Consider the following 17,483-nt stretch of genomic DNA (forward strand, 5'->3'; position numbering starts at 1 on the left):
TCATTTTTAGAAATTTAATGTGTATGTAGTGCTTTATTTTTAGCACTTGCATTTGTGACGATGGGTTCATTTTATTAAAACTTTAAAATGTGTGTTTAGTGCACGAAGCGCATACTACATGAACGACTAGTTTACTTTATTTAATTATATGTGTGTTTTCAATGTAGACACATGTGAAAAATGTGGTCAATTGATTCATTTTTAGCAATTAGTTGTGATGTTTGGGTACAACAAGAAAATAAGGAAAGGAATGGGATACCTGAAGGGGGGTGTGAATGTAAATATAGCTCAATGCTTATGAAAATCAACTAATAGGTTGAAAAAGGAACAGGGCTACGATTGAATCCACAATACACTTCAAGTAATTGAAAAAAATTCAACATAAGCGAAAATACCACAATCCATGTGTATTTTGTTTGTATTATTTTGGTCCTTCTTTTAGATTTTTTTAAACTTGTATTTGGATGTGTTTGGTTTTTTTAAAAAAAATTGTTTGTTTGTGTGTGTTCACACACACACACACACACAAAATCAACAAGGCAAAGTTGAAAAATTAATCATGGGAATTCACTACATTTTTTCAAAATTTTAGGTAATATTTTTAGTAATTTTTTGAATTTTTATAAAATTTTGATGGAATTTTTAAATATTTTTATGAAATATCAATTTTGATGTACTTTTTATTTATTTTTAAATTTAGTTTACATAGTTAAAATTTTCAAAAAAAATATTTAATTTTCTATGCTCCTATTTTTTATGATTTATTTAGAATTTTTATTATTTTTATTTTTAAAAATATTTTTGGCAATTTAAAAATATGGAAATGTGTGTACCCGAGTTTGGACTGCGTGTGAACAATCAGCTCGCTGCCGCACACAAACAAGAGCACAAGTGTGTCCTCGTGCGTGAACGACTACAAAAACCACGATTGATCAATGGGGGTGGCTCGGGAACAAGGGGGGTATGGGAGGGGATAGACAGCGCAGGGGGGGGGAGGGGGGAGGGGTGGGGTGGGGTGGGGCATAGGGAGGGGGCAGGAAGGAAGGGAGGTAGGGGGAAGGAGGTGAACCGCTGGGGCGCGTGGCACACAACAATGGCAGAGTTAGCCACATGGGCAAGTGGGCACGGCAGCCAACAGGGTGATGATCGAAGAGGAGGGGAAGGAGAAAGAGGAGTGGCAGGAAGGGAGGAAGGAGGGAGAAGCAAGGGGGAGGAGGAGAAGGAGAAATGGCGAGTGGGAAGGAACGAGGGAGAAGGAAGGGGGAGGAGGAGAAGGAGGAGCATCGGAGGAAGGAGATGGAGGGGAAGAAGAGGGTGGGAGCTGCAAGGAGGGGGGAGAGAGAAAGAGGGAGGGAAGAGAGAGAAGGAGAGAGGGGAGGAGGGAAATAGGACGGTTGAAGGGGGAAAATGTTTTTTTTGTTTAAAATGTTTTTGGGTTGATTTTGTTTTTTCTTAATGAAAGTGTGTCCCCCCAATCCCGCGCACCAATGCACGCGAGGGGTAAAAAAACTTACATTGATAAGAATGGATAGGAGTGGGAGAGAACTCATGGTGGCCAAACATGACACATCAAATGCATGGCAGCACGTGCTTCAAGACAAAAATCGGCTGAGCATGCAACACACAGGGGACAAGGAATCAAAAATTGGAGGGAAAATTTAATTCGAAGGGATTTGAGCATCGGATGAACATGCCATAAAAAGCAAAACTAGGCAAGGTGATGGGAGAAATGGCATGGACAATGCGTCTAGTGCATTCGACAGCACATAGGGAGAGGGAGTTGATGCCGCTGCCGCCAATGAATCGCCATCTGCCGCCTCCATCCCTTGGCCACGTGGGCTTCCACGATTTCCAGAATCTTCTAAAGCCTCTTGCCCCCCTTCTTGTGGGCTTCCTCATAACCCATTTTCATGTGGGTTTAATAAACCCCCCACCCCCGGATTTAAAAAAAAACCCCCTTTTTTGTGGATCCCATCCAAGTTTTTAGAAAAATCCCATTAAGCCTTTTTTTCCCCCCCCTCGCGTTCTTATTCAAAGGTTCATTTTAACCTCGGGGTACCTTAGAACCCCCTTTTCTATTGGCCTTCACAAGACACCCTCTTTCCCCCTTTTCCATTTCACCCAAGGCCCTTTAAAAGCTCATTTAACCCCGAAGTTAAGGCCTTCTTTCCCCCTTTTTGGGTTCCCCACAAGCTCCCACTAGCCCGAGTTCAAGAAACCCTTCTCGTGGGCCTTTGTTATTGCCCTCTCTAGTGGGTTTAAAAGCCCATTTACTCTAAGAAATAACCCCTTTTCCCCATTAGGTTCCCCACAAGTTCCCATTAGCCGAGTTTAAGGAGGAAACCTACAAAGCCTTCTAAAGCCGACTCCGAAAGACGGTGCAAGCGGTCACAAAGGGAGTTTCGCATTCGAAGAAGATCGGCCAAGATCATAAATCTGCGTCCAAGACGAAAAGACTGAATTCGTGATGGCTCCTAAGAAGGCACAAGGCGCAAACGCAGGAGGATCATCTCCTAGCATCCATGTGGACATTTCACCACAAGTCCAGGTTTTTCTTTCTAAAATTGATTAACGTCATAATATTTCGATTGTGCATGGATCATTTATGAAATTAGGATGCACTTTTTTGATTGAAACACTTTGGATAAATTAAAAGGAAATAGCTTACGATAAAGGAATTGGTCATTTGTATTTTTCCAATGGAACGAATGAAAGGACATAAGACGTCTATGCATCCTTAGCAATTTGTTATATGCAATAGAGTAACAAATTTAGATTAATTAAAGATCATCTTTTCAAAGTTATTATTGTACACTTCCATTAGGCATGGAAAGAATAAATCACATGTCGCATTATTAGACATCTCTTCTTCGCAATGATCCGTTATAGAAAGTTGCTAATAATCCGTAGGAATTTGTAAGGCATGAAATGGTTCTTGAGCTGCATATTTCTAGTCAATTGGTATAAATATCATTTCAACTGCGTAATTGTTAGAAAAGGCTGCATGGTTCAAACATAAAACCCTAAAGCTTAGTAGCATGAAACTTGATTGCATGTTATAGAAGGATAACTAGGAATTATGCCATAACTTAACTTACGCTTTGATCTTAGTCGAAAAAGTTAGAGATTGTAAAACTACTCATACATAGGCAATACATCGTGTGGTTGCAAAAATGGTATCGTAAATATCTTCAAGAATAGACGAGTAAATTGGTTTAAACCTAAACACCTAAAACCACGAGGTACTTGTTTAGGAAGGGTTGATTCAATGCAACATATCCCAAAGAGCTAACTAGGATTTAACATGTTGAGAACGTGACCTAGTCGCTCTTATTGCCAAAGCTGAAACTCCTATACCCTAAAGACTTGCCCACATTCACGGAATGTAGGGACAGTAGGACATACTTGCGAGAAATGATCTAGGGTTTTTACCCTAAGGATCTCTCGCTAAAAAGATGAAACTCGGTTTGATCTTGGAACCCTAGGACCGACAATGTCGGCCTAATGCAATCAGGAATGGATTGTTATATCTAATCATGATACCGTGATTAGAAGACGTCGTTGATGGGTAGAATAGTCCCGTGGATTAGGGCGACACTTGGCAACAAGTTGCAGAGTTGCATGATCTTGTGATTTGATCACAAGGGAATGGCCAATTCCTCAAAATGAGATTGGCAGATTCTTACGCAAATTATCTTGCAAGAGGATAAATAATCGTCCTGATATAGTATCTTTCTTGGGTAAAGTGAGCAAGAATACGGGGATTAGATATTTGCTTGGAAGAAAAGGACCAATCAGTAAATTAAAATAACATATTTACTTCTAATAGCACTTAAGGTTTTGGTTAAATTGGGTTAATAGGGTACGGCCCTAACCCAAGGATATAAGGATTAACAAACAAACCCTTGGGGATCTTGCCAAGTCGCAATTGATCCCGGGTCAAGTGCTGGATGCATTCGGAAAGAAGGATTCACTCCTTAGCAGTTGGCCAAAAATAACGACCAATGGAATTGATTGTGCTTGTAATAGTTTTAAGAGCACTGTTTTGCTTTGTTTGCTTAAAGAATTAAAGGATGAAAAGATATCTAATGCTTCAAGTTGAAGGGCTGAAGGGAGAGGCAGCTTTAGTTACCCCCGACTGCCTGCCTGACCCTAGCCAAGGAGGTTGTTAACCGTGCCAGGAAGGTGGACCGAACCCGTCGTGAGAGGTCTCTCCGTTGAGTGCTACTTGGAGCAAGAGGGCGCTTGGGTGCCCGAGGGGCACTCTGGCGGTAAATCCCTCGCTTTCCGGGCCCTACACAAGAGGCCAGCATGACTCGGGATTGGATCTCGAGGCCCACATACTAGTCTACGGGCAGAATCTTGGATTAGTAATCCCTGTGGATTGCTGGATAGCCTTCGGATTATGGACAAGCCTACAGGCTGGACTTTATAAATGTATTTCAAAGATAAATATGATAAGCTGTTGAAAAGGAACTTGTTTGACATTGCTTTTCTATATCAAGTGCTATGATTACGTGAAGGAACTAGTGCATAACGGGCTAATTAAGAAAGCTGATTGATGCATGTACAACTAAATGTGGTAGGTAATTAAATAACTAGAACAACCTGAGGAAAGTGCGGTGGATGTGGCCATGGGTCCGTCCTACGTATGGGTGGTCCCGGTTGGTTGGGAACTTTTCTCAATCTTGATGGTGGACAGCAAGAAGATTGTTCAGTGGACACGAACAATAGGGGCGTTGACCTAGAGTCCAAGTTATAATAATCCCGATTTACGCTGTTTTAGGGGAACGGAATGGGACTATGCCTTATGGCAGAGAGGTCGAGCCTTGCATCCCTCTCGTTTCCCATTCTCCTTGAACCAAGTGCAACATGAATCCGCTTCGGGCCAGGCGTTTCTGCATAAAGTAGTTCGCTCAAGTTCGATGCTAGTTGCCGTTTAGGAAATGACCATTAGGAAAAACCCTGATTAGGCCGGTCCTAAGTGGGAACGGCCAGAATAGTTCCGCTACATGGCAGATGCGGAAAGTCCTAGATCGCAAACCCCGTAACATTCCATGTGAGTGCCGGGCGGAGCTTTCTTGACATCCTTTCCGATGGACTGCTAAGACGTGTCCTGAAGATAACAGGTGGACACGTTACAGTTGGTATCAGAGCAAACCAACAAAGGATTTGTTTTTATGAAATCTTAATAAGATGAAGTAAAGCAAATGTTGCTATTTCGAACATTTCCTTACTTTCGATGTTGTCTTGCAGAATTACGAAGCATGGAACAAGTTCTTAGTGTTCCGCATCATGTTTATGACTGCGATGCATTCCCTAGATTATCAACAAAGGGTTGAGATGATGAACATCCTAGAGCGTATCTATAATCCATCGCCTTTGTACATGGAATGAAAATGGACGGGCACCTCAGGAATCTACTATATAGCTGCCCACCGGTTTGCATACCTTCAAACCAACCTAAAGAGGATCAAGTGGTTGGAAGACTTGAAAGTCGTGAAGCTGTTCATTTTTGTGGAGGCTCACGTAAACTCAACTTTACATATTTGAGGTCGGAGGGTTGAGCTGAACTCATACGTCTATGAGGAAGTGACCCATGTAATCCCCGCCGACAGGATCAAAGTGTTGGGGCGCTATGAGAAGAATGGGTTCCAAAGGAAAGGATACCCCAATCTTTTGATGACTTACTGATTCTTGAAGATCCATGACCCGAAACCATACTATTATCCAATTCCCGTAGATAAATGTAATACAATATTATTCTCCCCAAACTAAATGTAAACAGCTGCCCTATCATCCAAAGAAATGTTGTACTCCAAAAAGGGCTATGCCCATATGAATGTAATAAGACTTCTTTTTATCAATGTCTGTTTTGTCAATGAGAATTGATAAAAAGCTAAGTGGCTAGGATTCTTGATTGATAGCTGAAATGGAGATGAAATATAAATCATAACGATTAGTGGGGTAATAACGTTAAGAAACCTTTATCCAGGCACAACCCGAGGTACAGAATCCGAGTTCACCTCCTACATCAAGTATTGCTGTAATTCAGGAGAAGAAGTTTCTTCTCAAGCAGATTAACCCACCCAAATTTGATGGGAGATGCGGGTCCGTCCAATCAGATGCTGAAATTTGGATTGAATCCATGGAGGATTACTTTGAAGCAGCCGGTACTGCACCCGCCAACCAGGCTATGCTCGCCAAGCTAAAGCTCACCGGCGAAGCCAGACTTTGAGGGAAGCAATGGTGAATAGATCAAGGGATCACGGAAGGATCCGTTACCTGGGAGAAGCTAAAGAAAGCCGTGCAGGGAAGATACTTACCACCTGCATATCGCAAGCAGAAAATGAATGAGTTCTATGAGCTAAAACAGCTGGGACTCACTCTTGATGCATACTATTCTAAATTCGTCTCGCTTCTTAAGTATGTGCCACAGATGGACATGACACATCAAGTGTCAAAGTTTTGTGCTGGTTTAAATCCACTAGTGAATACCCGTCTCGAATCTATACGCCATCAGATCTTCAGGACACACTCATTGCAGCTGCCCCTATAATTCAAGAGGTGTAGGCTAGACCAAGAGGTAACAAAACTTGGTCTTATAATGACCCAAACATAGGAACATTTAGGCCTCAAATGAAGAGAGTTCAAGGTCAGAATCAGGGACAAAGAAAGAAAGCAAGGACTAATAATGTCAACAACTTTGTTCCTACTCAAAGCAATGGCCGAAACCTCCGTTGTTCCCACTACAACGAGCCCAATCATTTCAAGAGGCAATGTCCCAAGCTTGGAGGAGGACATCGCCAGGCACCTTTCCAAGGAATTGGCCATGGCCAGGGAGCCGCTACCCGAGGCAGAGGAAGAACCGCCTGTGTTGCCAACAGGGAAATGTGCGAAGAAGAAGATCTGACCATGGAAGCAGAGTTTGAAAGGGCGACAGTCCATGCTGCTCTTCACAAGAAAGGCCGAATTGCCAGTTCTTCGTGATTCAGACACTGTCGGACTATCAAGGTAAAGGTTTCAAGACCTTGATTGATTGTGGCAGTACATATTCCTTTATCTCACCAGTTTGTCCAAAAAGATTAGGAATAGCCACAGTAGAAGCACCTACCTTGCTTGTGGAATTAGCAAATGGTCTGCTAAGGTGGAATTATTTCTAGGAGGAAAGACGACTTCAATCAAATTCAGAGTCATGAACTTAGGTATCCATGAGTGTCTACTCGAAATGGATTGGCTTAAACTTAATGATGCCCATATTCATTGTGGAGAGGGCCAAGTTTCCTTTCAAAACTCTGAAGGGGAATTGGTTACAACTCAAGGTGAAGTAGGGAAGCCAAAAATTCAATTGGCCAAAGCATCTCGAATTATAAAGGGAGTCATAAAGGGACTACCTGTCTACTTGATTAAGCTCAATAAGTTAGATGGAAGCATGAGTCTAGTAAAGGACCTTCTTGGCTAAAGGAACACGCAGACGTATTTCCTGAAGAATTAACAGAACTCCCACCTCAAAGAGAAGTGGATCATGAGATCAAGCTAGTACCAGGAGTTGCGCCAATTGCAAAGAGACCTTATAGAATGTCCATACCGGAAGCAATTGAGCTGAAGGAACAACTCAAGCAACTGCTAGATCAGGGCCACATCTGTCCTAGCAGTTCACCATGGGGAGCTCTAGTACTGTTCCAGAAAAAGAAAGATGGAACACTTCGACTATGTATTGATTACAGAGGGTTAAATCAATCAACTGTCAAGAACAAGTACCCTATTCCTAGAATAGATGAGCTTCTTGATCATCTTCAAGGTGCAAAGATATTCTCCAAGATTGATCTCAGGTCTGGTTACTATTAGATAAGGATCAAGGAAGAAGATATCCCAAAGACGGCCTTCAACACAAGATATGGGCACTTTGAGTTCCTAGTTATGTCATTCGGGCTTACGAATGCGCCTGCCACCTTCAATAGGTTAATGCAGGATATTTTTAGGCCATATCTTGATGACTTCATACTTGTCTTCTTCGATGATACTTTAGTCTATTCCAAACAGGAGGAAGATCATGAACCCCAACTTCGAATTGTCCTTGAGACAATGAGGTCACACAAGCTGTATGCTAAGATGAAGAAATGTGCATTCTTCAAGCGTCAGATTGAATATCTGGGATTCATCGTATCAGGGGAAGGAATCTCAATGGACCCAGCCAAGGTCAAAGATGTGCTAGAATGGCCAATACCAACAACTGTCAAAGAAATACGCAGTTTTCTTTGATTGATAGGATGGTATAGGGTCTTCATAAAAAACTATGCTTTAATTGCAGCATCTCTGACGGACTTACTGAAGAAGCAAACTTCCATTGCATGGTCAACTCCCAAACAAACTAGCTTTGATAGATTGAAGCAAAGTTTGGTATTAGCACCTATCCTAAAACTTCCAGACCTCAGTAAGGAGTTTGAGGTAGTAATTGATGCTAGCGCACTTGCCTTAGGATGTGTGCTCATGTAGGAAGGTAATCCTGTAGCATACTCTTCAAGGAAACTGAAGAGCCATGAAAAGAATTATGCTACCCATGATCTAGATTTATTAGCTATCATCCATGCAAAGCTTTGGAGACACTACCTGTTGGGTAACAAGTTTACACTAGTACTGATCATAAAAGTCTCAAGTGGATCTTTACCCTGAACGAGCTCAACACGAGGCAACGCCGGTGGATTGAAGTACTGGAGGAGTATGACTTTGAAATCAAGTACAGACCGGGAAAGGAGAATGTAGTTGCTAATGCACTCAATCGCAAGGCATTCCTTAATTCACTAATCTTGCAAAATCCATCAACAACTAGATCTCTAGCAACAAAGGTATCCATGTCAAACAATCCAATACTTGAGCTGGCTAGAGAAGAAGCATGCCATGATCTAGCCTATCAAAAGATGCTAAGGGAGATCTCTATTAAGGATCAGGACCAAAAGCTACAGCCTAAGTATCATGAATTCTCTATCAATAGTGGACTTTTCTACTATAGGACGAGAGTATGTATATCGGCAAGCCAGTCACTTAAGCAGAAGATATTGTGGGAAGCTCATGATTCCCCTTTCTCACGACATCCTGGCTATGCCAAGACTCTCAATGCAGTTAGGAAGAGCTACTATTGGAAGAGGCTTAAAGGTGATGTTCTCAAATATATCACTGAGTGTTTGTCTTGTCAACGTATCAAAGCCGAACATGTCAAGATGCCAGGGAAGTTACAACCACTTGACATTTCCTAAATGAAATGGAAATTCATCAGTATGGACTTTGTTGTTGGCCTACCCCAAGTTCAAGGAGGATACAGCTCCATCATGGTTGTGGTTGACATGCTTACTAAGGTTGCACACCTTATTCTAGTAAAGACAAACTATAAAGCCTCAGACATTGCAAGGTTGTTTATCAAGGAGATATTCAAGCTACATGGGCTACCCAGAAGAATCATTAGTGATCGTGATTCTCTCTTTACATCACATTTCTGGAGATCTATCTTTGAAGCCATTGGGACTCAACTCTGTTTTAGCACAGCTTACCATCCCCAAACCAATGGTCAAACGGAGCGAGTCAATCAAGTTATTGAGGATATGCTTAGGGCACACTACTGTCGTGAGCCAAAAAGGTGGATTCAATACTTGCCTTTGGTTGAATTTGCCTACAATGCTTCTTACCAACAAAGCATTCAGATGACTCCATTTCAAGCATTGTATGGTCATGACTGTCGAAGTCCCCTAAACTTCTCAGATCTAACCTTGAGGGTTGAAGCTTCAAGGAAGATGTTGGAAGAGATGGATGACCAAATAAAGGTAATAAGACAGGACATCCAAGCTGCCAAGGATAGACATAAGGCATACACGGATTTGAAGCATCAAGATAGAATCTTCGAGGAAGGAGACATGGTCTTCATTCGTGTATGTCCAAAGAAGAGTTCTCTATCCTTAGGAGATTGCAAGAAGCTAAGTCCAAGGTATTGTGGACTATACAAGATCCTCAAGTGCCTAGGACCTAATGCTTATAGACTGCAACTCCTGGAGAACCTAAAGGTTCATAATGTATTCCATATCAGCCTATTGAAGAAGTATGTACCAAATCCTAACCATGTACTTGATGACCAACAAGTTGTAATGCCTAGTCAAGGAGTCCTTGAACTAAGACCTGACAGGATCTTAGATGTTAGGGAGAGACAACTGAGATCCAGAGCTTTGAGAGAATGCCTCATCCAGTGGAAAGATTATCCTGAGGAGGATGCCACTTGGATAGATGAAAATCTCGATTCCTCCAAGGGGGAGAGAATGTAATAATTCCAATTCCAAAAAAAAAAAACCGCATTCGTTATATGAACCTCCTCTTAGGAGGCCAAAAGGATAAATTTTAGGAATAATGGCAAATTATTATTATTATTATTCCCCTTTTCCCCAACCGACTGTCGTGCTAGAGGAGAGGGGAAAAGCAAGGGTAACTAAGCACCGTGCTGGAGCTCATGGTGGGGGAAAATGCCATGCAGGAGGCCGCATGGGGGAGGGGGGGATCCCCTTCCCCCTCCCTATAAGAACCATGGCCAAGGGAGCGAAAACACGGACGGGGATCGACAGAGAGGAGGAGGCGATAATCATCATCACGCTGCACTAAGGAGAATAGTGAGCCGTCACGCTGCCAGGCGAAGGGAAAGCGGAGCATACGCTGGGTGAAGTTTAGTGGGAAGAGGGGAGACTGTGAGGGAATGCCGCCGTTGAAGTGGAAGGAGACAACGTAACGCCGCCTGAGGTGGAGTCGTGGAGGAAGCCGTGTGAGAGAGAGGGAGTTGATGCCGTTGCCACCAATGAATCGCCATCTGCTGCCTCCATCCCTTGGCCACGTGGGCTTCCACGATTTCGAGAAGCTTTAGAAGCTTCTAAAGCCTCCTTGGAAGCCCCCCTTCTTGTGGGCTTCCTCATAACCCATTTTCATGTGGATTTAATAACCCAAAACCCACCCCCCTCCCCCCCCCCCCCCCCCCCCCCACCCCCCGAGATAAAAAAAAAACCCCCTTTTCCATGGATCCCATCCACGTTTTTAAAAAAATCCCATTAAGCCTTTCCCCCCCCCCCCCCTCATGTTCTTACTCAAAGGTTCATTTTAACCTCGGGGTACCTTAGAACCACCTTTTCTATTGGCATTCACAAGACACCCTCTTTCCCCCTTTTCCATTTCACCCAAGGCCCTTTAAAAGCTCATTTAACCTTGGAGTTAAGGCATTCTTTCCCCCTTTTTGGGTTCCCCACAAGCTTCCACTAGCCCGAGTTCAAAAACCCTTCTCGTGGGCCTTTGTTATTACCCTCTCTAGTGGGTTTAAAAGCCCATTTACTCCAATAAATAACCCCTTTTCCCCCTTAGGTTCCCCACAAGTTCCCATTAGCCGACTTTAAGGAGGAAACCTATAAAGCCTTCTAAATCCGACTCCGAAAGACGGTGCAAGCGATCACAAAGGGAGTTTCGCGTTCGAAGAAGATCGGCCAATATTGTAAATCTGTGTCCAAGACGAAAAGACCGAATTCGCGATGGCTCCTAAGAAGGCACAAGGTGCAAACATAGAAGGATCATCTCCTAGCATCCATGTGGACATTTCACCACAAGTCCAGGTTTTTCTTCCTAGAATTGATTAACATCGTAATATTTCGATTGTGCATGGATCATTTATGAAATTAGGATGCACTTTGTTGATTGAAACACTTTGGATAAATTAAAAGGAAATAGCTTACAATCAAGGAATTGGTCATTTGTATTTTTCCAATGGAACGAATGAAAGGACATAAGACGTCTATGCATCCTTAGCAATTTGTTATATGCATTACAGTAACAAATTTAGATTAATTAAAGATCATATTTTTGAAGTTATTACTGTACACTTCGATTAGGCATGGAAAGAATAAATCGCATGTCGCATTATTAGACATCTCTTCTTCACAATGATTCGTTATAGAAAGTTGCTAATAATCCATAGAAATTTGCAAGGCATGAAATGGTTCTTGAGCTGCATAACTCTAGTCAATTGGTATAAATATTGTTTCAACTATGTAATTGTTAGAAAAGAATACATGGTTTAAACATAAAACCCTAAAGCTTAGTAGCATGAAACTTGATTGCATGTTATAGAAGGATAACTAGGAATTATGCCATAACTTAACTTACGCTTTGATCTTAGTTAGACAAGTTAGAGATTGTAAAACTACTCATACATAGGCATTACATCATGTGGTTGTGAAAATGGTATCGCAAATATCTTCAAGAATAGATGAGTAAATTGGTTTAAACCTAAACACCTAAAACCACGAGGTACTCGTTTAGGAAGGGTTGATTCAATGCGACATATCCCAAAGAGCTAACTAGGATTTAATGTTGAGATGACAAGCTCAACACATGCGGACATTGATGATGGACCGCCTGGTTAGATGGGTCCACACGTCTACACTTAGCACGTCGGTGGTCATTATGACTCACACATGGCCACTGACTCATTACTTATTATATTCAGGTTGTTACACCTATTTACAGCTGGCATAGTTATAGTGCCAGTCGACTAGTGTAGTCGGTTATGCATTGTTTGACTTAGTAGGCCACTTTCCTTTATGTTGCATCTTATCTATACTTTGTGTACATTGTAAAAGAGTGTAAAAGAAGAAGAAGAAACCAGCAAGAAAACGTTTTGGCCTCCATCTCTCTTCTTGCCTCTTGAGTGAGCTTCTCCTTGTGCATTCTGTGTGTGTTCGGCGCAGCATCTTGAGCACCTCCCCTCATCACGCGATTCTTGACATGGTATCAGAGCCACGCCACTGAGAAAGGCTGATTTCGAAGGCTGAAGTGAAGGAGAAGAAGCAAGGTTCGAGCAAGCAAGCCACGGGTAAGAATCTCTCCCATTCTTCCACTCCTTCTCTTGGATAGTGCCTGTGGAGGCACTGGAAGCAGGGCAGAGCAAAAATCTCAGATTGCAGTGAGATTTGGTGTGTGTAAAGATCGTAGTTATTTTGGGCATCTGAGGCCGTTTCAGGGCCCGTTTTAGAGCCTCAAGGTTGTGGACAACAGTTTCAGGGTACACTGTGACTTCGACTGTATTGACCGAACGTGGGTGCGCAGGATACAGATTTCAGATCTGTAAGTTCAAAGGTGTTTACCAGTGAGTAAACACAAGGTTTATCTGCAAACACGTTGCAGATTGCATGTATTGTTGAGCAGACAGTGAAAAAGGCTGTCTGGTGTATTGCTGTGCACTACAGGTCGAGGGTTGCAGAAGATTTGCTTGCTGTTGGTATTAATTTTGTGATAATGGCAGAGAACAGTGGAAGCCCCATCATTGAGAAGCTCGACAAGAACAACTACCCATCATGGAAGTTTCGTGTCACGAACTTCCTTATTGGAAAAGACCTCTACGAGTTTGTTTCAGGTGAAGAAAAGGAGCCGGAGGTGAGTGATCCTCCAACTGCAGAAGAGAAAGGCAGAAAGGAATGGAATGCAAAAGACAAGAAGGTCATGTATTGGTTGTCTGCAGTAATTGACAATAATATACTGGGACACATTAGAAATGCAGAGAATGCTTATGCAGCTTGGACCATACTTGAAAGTATGTTTTCTGTAAATACAAAGGCACGAAAGATTCAACTCAAGAAAGAGTTGAACACATTGAAGAAAGGGAAGATGTCTATCAATGAGTATGCATTGAAGGTAAGGAGCATTGTAGATGCATTGGCAGTGATTGATGCAATGCCCGATGATGATGATTTGGTGTCGTCAACCTTGGGTGGACTTAACAATGAAAAGGCTTGGAAGTCTTTTGTAACTTCCGTATATGTTAGAAAGCCATTCCCAAATTTCGATGAGTTGGTCTCTCTAAATCAATATGCAGAGTGAGACATCTGAAAGAAGTGGTGAACAAGTCCAGGCTTTCTACTCCAGTTCAAGAAGGGGACGTGGCAGGTTCTCTTTAAGAGGCCGTGGTACAGGACGTGGTAGTGACAACCAGCAAAACAGATTGAATCACCAATTTGGCGATATGCAGGTTTCAGGAGGTCGTGGTAACTTTAGAGGCAGGGGGAGCTTTAGAGGAAGAGGTGGATGGCAGAATAGAGGTTCTAACAACTCTGGTATTGTGTGCCACTACTGTGGCAAAACAGGTCATATTTCAGCCCAATGTTATGCTAAGAAAGATGATATCCGAAGTGGTAAGTTGCAGCAAGGAAACTACGCATCGTCTTCATGACAGAATGAAGACAAAAATGATTGTTTGTTTGTTATGCAGCATATGCTGAATGCTATTACAGGAAAGGGAACACATGAAGATGTTTGGTATGTTGATTCAGGTGCATCCAATCATATGACGAGCCATGCAGAATGGTTTGGAGAGATGCAGGATTTGTAGAATGCAGGTTATGTGCAGATGGGTGATGACTCATGCCACCCAATTTTACACATTGGAAAAGTTTCCTTGTCCTTGCATGATGGTAAGACAAAGAGTCTTTCAGATGTATTACATGTGCCATCTATTACAAAGAACTTGGTGTCAGTCGGTCAAATGGTAGAGCAAGGGCTGCAAGTCAGATTTAATGCAAAGGACTGCTTTGTAGAAGACTTCAATGACAAGTGCAGGTTGGTAGCAAAGGGAAGTAGAGTTTGACGTATATTTACTTTGGATGCTGGAATTCCTACTATGAATGCTGCTATGTATGCCAAAGGAAAAGGTGTTGTTGCAGACATTGAAATTTGGCACAAACGCATTGGACATGCAAATGTACAAAGGCTGAAATTAATGCAGTCCAAAGGGTTGGTTACAGGTTTGCCTACATTTAAAGTTGCAGAATTTCATAAGGTACGCGAAGCATGTCAGTTTGGTAAGCAGGCAAGACAACCCTTTTCACATGACAGAGATGTAAGCAGAAATATCCTTGACGTTGTGCATATGGACATTTGGGGGCCTACACAAAATGTATCTCTTGGAGGCAGTTCATACTTTGTCACATTCATTGATGATTGTTCTAGAAAGCTGTGGGTATATTTTATGAAGGAAAAGAGTGAAGCGTTTGAGTACTTTAGAACCTTCAAGGCTGCAATTGAAAGAGAAACAGGCTTGAAAGTAAAGTGCTTGAGGTCAGATGGAGGGGGAGAGTACCTCTCAAATGAGTTCAGTGATTTTTTGAGGTCTCATGGGATAAAGAGATAGTTCACATGTGCAGGTATACCCCACAGCAAAATGGGGTTGCAGAAAGGAAAAACAGGCATATTGTAGAAGTTGCACGTGCCTTGATGGCTGAAAAGAATATGCCTAAGCATTTTTGGTCTGAGGCTGTTCATACTGCTGTTTATATTATGAACAGAACTCCCATAGCTGCAATTCATGGTATGACCCCCGAAGAATGTTTTACAGGTAAGAATCCTGATGTTTCACACTTGAAAGTGTTTGGTTCCATTGCGTATGTTCATGTGCCAAATGAGTTGCGAAAGAAATTGGATCCAAAGGCTGAAAAGTGTGTCTTTATTGGATACTCTTTAGAGCAGAAAGGGTATCGCTGTTATAACCCTGCCACATGTAAGTTCAGAGTGAGCAGGGATGTCATCTTTGATGAAATGAGCAGTTGGTATACATCTAGTGGTGATGCATTGGATGATGATGATGATCATGACACTCATGTGCAGGGTGAAAAGCAAGAAACACGGACTCTTAGTGGACCAGAGACATCATCTAGTAGTCCTTGGTCTGGGAGACTAAGGAGTACCTCTACATCTTCGGGTGCATCTAGTAGCACTACAGGTAAAGAAAAAGGAAAGAATAAAGTGTCAAAAGGCATTGATGCAGTTCTTGATGGAGATTCCAGTGGCTCAGAGAGCTTGGATGATGAGCTTGGCATTCCTTCAATGAGGACTCCAGGTGTGCAGAGAGCACGCGTTAATGCAAAGACTCCATTGAGTGATCCAATGACACACAGATCTAGCAGGGTCAGATACCCTGTTAAAAGATTTGGTTTTGAAGGTTATGAAGCTCACCATTATGCTTATATGGTGAAACTAGTTGAGGATGTTGAGCCCACATGTTTTGAGGAGGCTGTTGGTCATGCTCATTGGGATGCAACAATGGATGAGGAGATGGCTGCATTAGAGGCCAATAAGACTTGGGATCTAGTATCATTGCCGAAGGGAAAGAAAGCCATTGGATGTAAATGGGTTTATAAGATTAAGCACAATGCAGATGGTTCTATTAGCAGGTACAAAGCTAGGCTAGTTGCAAAAGGCTATGCCCAGACATATGGCATAGATTATGATGAAACCTTTAGTCTAGTTGCTAGGATGGCAACTGTCAGATGTGTGATTGCTTTGGCAGCAGCCAAAGGTTGGAGCTTGCAGCAAATGGATGTGAAGAATGCCTTCTTGCATGGTAATTTGCAAGAAGAAGTGTATATGGATCAGCCAACAGGTTATGAAGATTTAGAGCATTCCACGTATGTGTGCAGGTTGAAGAAGGCGCTCTATGGGCTCAAGCAAGCACCTAGAGCATGGTCTGACAAGATCACAGAGTATCTTGTCAATATTGGCTTTTATGTTTCTGATGCTGATCACTCACTTTATGTGAGAAAGGGAGATGCAGGTTTGGTCATCATAGTCATCTATGTGGATGACTTGCTGAAGTCAAGGATTCTTTGAAGAAGAAGTTTGAGATGAAGGATTTAGGTGAGCTAAGATACTTCCTTGGCATTGAGGTGATCAGATGTGATGATGGTATATGGCTGTCCCAAAGACAGTATGGCTTGGATATGTTGTCTAAGTATGGTATGACAGCATGCAAACCACTTTCAGTCCCATTGGAGCAGAATGTAAAGTTGAGTGCTGATGTTGGGGATGAGATAGAAGACCCTACTATGTTTAGGAGGATAGTAGGGAGTTTGATCTACATGACCATTACAAGGCCAAACTTGAGCTACACTATTGGTCTTGTGAGTCAGTTTATGCAAGTACCTAGAAAGCCACATTTGGATGCAGTCAGACGCATATTGAGATATGTGAAGTCCACATTACATTATGGACTTTTCTATGAGGCAGATACAGATGTACAGGTGTTTGGATACACAGATGCAGATTGGGCTGGTAGTATGTCTGATAGAAGATCTACCAGCGGATACATGTTCTCTCTTGGTAGTGTAGCAGTTGCTTGGAGCAGCAAAAAGTAATCTACAGTTGCTTTGTCGAGTACAGAGGCTGAGTATAGAGGTGCTGCTGTTGTAGCATGTGAGGCAGTATGGCTGCAAAAGTTATTGGCTGATTTGGATGTGCAGGTGGAAGGTACAGTTGTCATTTATTGTGACAACATGAGCAGTATACAGTTGGCCAGAAACCCTGTGTTCCATGCCAGGACAAAACATATTGAGGTACACTACCACTTTGTGAGAGAGAAGGTACTAGCAGGTGAGATTGACTTGGTGTATGTCAGCACACAGGATCAGATAGCTGACATCTTC

The sequence above is a fragment of the Lygodium microphyllum genome, chromosome 12 (assembly GCF_053477565.2).
Source record: "Lygodium microphyllum isolate KBCC chromosome 12, Lygodium_microphyllum_v1.1.10, whole genome shotgun sequence".
NCBI lineage: Eukaryota > Viridiplantae > Streptophyta > Polypodiopsida > Schizaeales > Lygodiaceae > Lygodium > Lygodium microphyllum.